This window comes from Littorina saxatilis, linkage group LG14 (assembly GCF_037325665.1).
Source record: "Littorina saxatilis isolate snail1 linkage group LG14, US_GU_Lsax_2.0, whole genome shotgun sequence".
NCBI classification, from domain to species: domain Eukaryota; kingdom Metazoa; phylum Mollusca; class Gastropoda; order Littorinimorpha; family Littorinidae; genus Littorina; species Littorina saxatilis.
Window position 1 is genome coordinate 23477634 of NC_090258.1, and position 3955 is coordinate 23481588.

Here is a 3955-nt window from a genome sequence, read left to right on the forward strand (position 1 = left end):
ATGTAGCGTAGAACTTGCTCAGTAGCAGTAGCAGAAAAAAAATGTTCACGTGTTTTAAACACAGCTGTGCTGTGTAAGAAAGAAGTAAAGAAGACAAAGAATCAAAAAGACAGAAGAATGCAGACATAACGTCATATAATTTCAAAAATATGACGTCAGATGGAGGCAACACTGTGTTTTTCTCATCGTCGTCTTGATAGCGGCAAGAAACAATCTGGCATTTGTTGTGACGAATCAGACAGTTGGATTGCTACGAAATGGAGCTGTGGAGATGGACATCGCAAGGTTTTTAAGAGTCTGTAAGACCATTGTCTCGAGATCATAACGGCCTACTATACAGAAAACCGTTATCTGTCCGTTATGACACAGAAATAACGCCTTTTTGGTTGTCCCTTAATTCGTAAATCGTGAACAGCAAAAACACGACAAAAACCCTGGATTTGTTGCTGTTTTTCAGGATTGTGGTCGCTCTCTTTTACACGCTAGATCAGCCTGACTTAGCGACTGATTTCAACGAAATGTGTATGAACTGTTAGGTAAGACACCAAATACAGTTTTGGATGTAAACAATTTAAAATATCATTCAGTTTAAGACACTGTTTCGACGGTTGAAAGTGAATCATGCCGTCAAAAAAGGCCATTTTTGAGGGTATGCGTGGTTACGGACCTGTGACGTCATACCCAAATATTGCTCAGATTCCAGAAACACATTATTGAGCAGAAGAAAGACTGATCTTCAAATACACGTATATTTCTGACCAAAAAACTGCTGTTTAACATCTGGGCTATACCACTGAAAAAATATCCTTTACTTTTTGGGCTCAGTGTATGTATGTATGTATGTATTCTTTCTTTATTTGGTGTTTAACGTCGTTTTCAACCATTCAAGGTTATATCGCGACGGGTATGTATGTATGAATGTATGCACACACACACACACACTGTCACAAACTCTGCCCAAGTCCAGCTATGACTTATTTTGTAATTCGGGCATGAGCTGGGTTTCGTGCGGTTTTGGCTTGGATGAGTGCCTATACAGTGACTCGGTGTGTGTCCGTGGATATGGACAGCCAATCGCGGGAGTGTATTCACGCACGTGGGGTTGCGTGGTGCGTGAACGAGTCACAGGCTCGAAGGTCACTGCTGTGTAAAACTGTGAAGGAAACGGATGGTTGATGTGAATGCTCTATCCGGCCGACCGGCGTGTTGATGTTTTATACAACCCCGGAGACAAGTTGTGTTCCAGCTGTCTTGGTGTGGCTTCAAGGGTTCTACGGGTGGTCAGTCCTCGAACGGCAAGGTGTGTTGAAATTCTGTAGTTTTTCTCTCCTTCCGTGCTCAGGGTCAAAATTTGTTGGTTCGAAAATGTTTGTGTATGAGAGAGTTTTAGTTTTTTAGTTTCCTTGGTTGGTGTCATTTTATGTGTATGGTGTCTGGGGTAGAAAGGGGAGAGGGGGAATGGGAAACGAGGGAAAGGGGGGGGACAGTTTTTTCATTGTGCAAGAAGTGTGGAGAGCGAGTAGGCTGGTGGAAAGAAGAAAAGAGGTGTCAGCAGTTACTGCGAGTGAACTCATGTGTGGGAAGGATTTATTTGTATGGAGGGTGAATTTAAGGTAGAGAGCGTTAACTCCAGAGAATGAGTCGTGTAGTAGTTGCAAGTGCGGAAAATTGGACACGAGGTACGGGAGGTGTAAACGGGTGTTATGAGATGTGCAAAGTAGGCAAGCTGTTTGAGTAAACGGAGAAATGTAAACTGAAGGTGGCGTCGGGTGAAATACGGGAGTTCACTGTCAAGACAGAAGACGGGGGGTTGGTTTTGAATATGTGACGTCATCACGGTTAGAGAAAGAGGGAAGAACGAGGTGCCACTATGTAATATGACTTAAATTCATAAGGGGTGAGGGAAGTGGCGTTGTTTGTGAAGGGGCTGCTTGTGAATGGTTGGGTCAAATAGTGGAATAGGAATTGTTTATTATGGGGGCAGCCATGTTGTATTGATTTGTGAAATGAGAGTGTAAATACTTTGTACATTTATATTGATGATGGTGTATTTACAATTGTATAAAAGTAAAGACTATAATTAGGTATTTAAGGGAGTGAAAATTGTAAGAATTATTACATAATTGGTCATGTTGGGACTCTGGTATTTTGATAATGATGTTGTGGTTAAAGTTAAATAGTAACTTTGATGAGATGGCCAGGGTGGTTAATTAAGTAGTTAATTATGGTAATTAATGAGTAATTAAGTAAAGAGGGGACTTTGTAAGTTGATGAGAATTGATAATTATGGGAAGTCTAATGAGGGAGATATTGTTGTTAGGAGAGTTAATTTATGGACTTTGTGGGTAAGGGGAGATAATTGAAGTATTGTTGGGGGAACAAGTAGTTATACTTGGCTTTGTTCCTACGACAGCGTTCAAGCACAGAAGTGTGAGCTGTGGAGCGTTCAAGCATAGAAGTGTGAGCTGTGGAGCGTTCAAGCATAGAAGTGTGAGCTGTGGAGCGTTCAAGCACAGAAGCGGGGCTGTGGAAGAGTCCAAGCCAGGAGAGACGAACGACATAAGAGACAGCATGAGTTTCCGGGTGCAAGATGCTTCCGACTCTATACCTGGGAGGAAGGCGTGCTAGTTGGTGGGGTTTTTGACCACCGGTGTGTCGCAAAGTGTGAGCTGGGAAGGTGAGGTGGCCCACCGTCAGTGGGTAAAGGGTGGAAAGTGCTGGCATTCTATTGCCACAAGCAGTCTGTGCACAAGAATATATTATGGCATCTGTGTGCCTGAGTTATGCAGCTGTGGCTTCAATAAGCACTGTGACCTATAAGTTAGTTTAAATACATTTAAAGACATGGAGATTCTGCAAGTGTTAGAGGAAACCAGGTAGTAATTGACTATTAATTAAATATTAGGTTAGTAATTTAGTACCAGGCCTGGTTAATTACATTTCAACGGGATTAATCTTTATCTTTTCGAGCGACGGTTGATTTTGTGGATCGGCGAGATTTGAAACTGGACTTTGATGTGAAACGTCATGATCACTACGCACGAAGAGAAAATTATGTAGTGATATGGTAATTTGTTGTTATGAAGTAAGGTTGTTACGTGGTGGATTAATGTGAGTGTGTTATTGATGAATTAATGTTCGTACCATTAGACAAATATTGTGTTGAAATAAGTGGAAGAGAATTGCGGGGTTTGTTATTTAAAGTTAAGTTAATTAGTATTACTGGTGGCTGGGCCTACGGGTTTCATGTGTAGCTGCGTTTGGCGTTGATCTTATGCATCAAGGTTGAAGGCAGTGTAGCAGAAAACGTCGGTAGTCCCTATCACGAGGTATTAGGGTAAACATAAGTTAGAAATAAAAGTTAGTTAATAAATAACGGGGTTAATTGATTAATGTAGGGGAAGATAAGCGGATTTTGAGTTGAGATAAATTTGTAAAGAGACATCTTGATTTTTCGGGAGTAGGGGATTAAGGTGGTAAATGGTAATATTTAGGGGTATCTACAGTTTTATTAGTATTAAGTTATAAATTCTCATAGCCATTTTGTTTCGTTAAAACTTTAAGATAATTCTTCCTACTTCATCTATCTTTGATTTTGAGTGATTGTGATTGGGTGTGAATGTGAATGCGGTGATGTCGTGTGTGTAAATAATAAACTTTGGTTTGAATGTTGCCTGGGTGTGGAGTCAGTGATTAGAGTAAGAGTGGTTGATTGTGTCTGAGTGTTTTGTACGATAAAAGGTATTCCTATACCTCTCCCAAAACTTAGGGGAGTTACAACACACACATACACACACACACACATACACACACACACACACACACACGCACACCACACACACACTCTCCCTCTCTCTCTCTTTCTTTCTCTCTCCTCGACAAAATATGCATGCACATCAATAAATAGCTTGTTGCTTTTGTTTGTTTAATTGGTTAGGTCACTTCATGCGACTAA

At 40.9% G+C, this 3955-nt stretch overlaps 1 long non-coding RNA gene across 1 annotated transcript; it reads left to right on the plus strand.

Moving 5' to 3' along the window:
• The first annotated feature begins 996 nt into the window (after nucleotides 1-996).
• Nucleotides 997-3672, plus strand: LOC138946673 (uncharacterized). Its single transcript, XR_011449401.1, has 2 exons — nucleotides 997-1300; nucleotides 2414-3672. It is a non-coding gene; the product is annotated as an uncharacterized lncRNA (long non-coding RNA).
• Nucleotides 3673-3955: the final 283 nt, after the last annotated feature.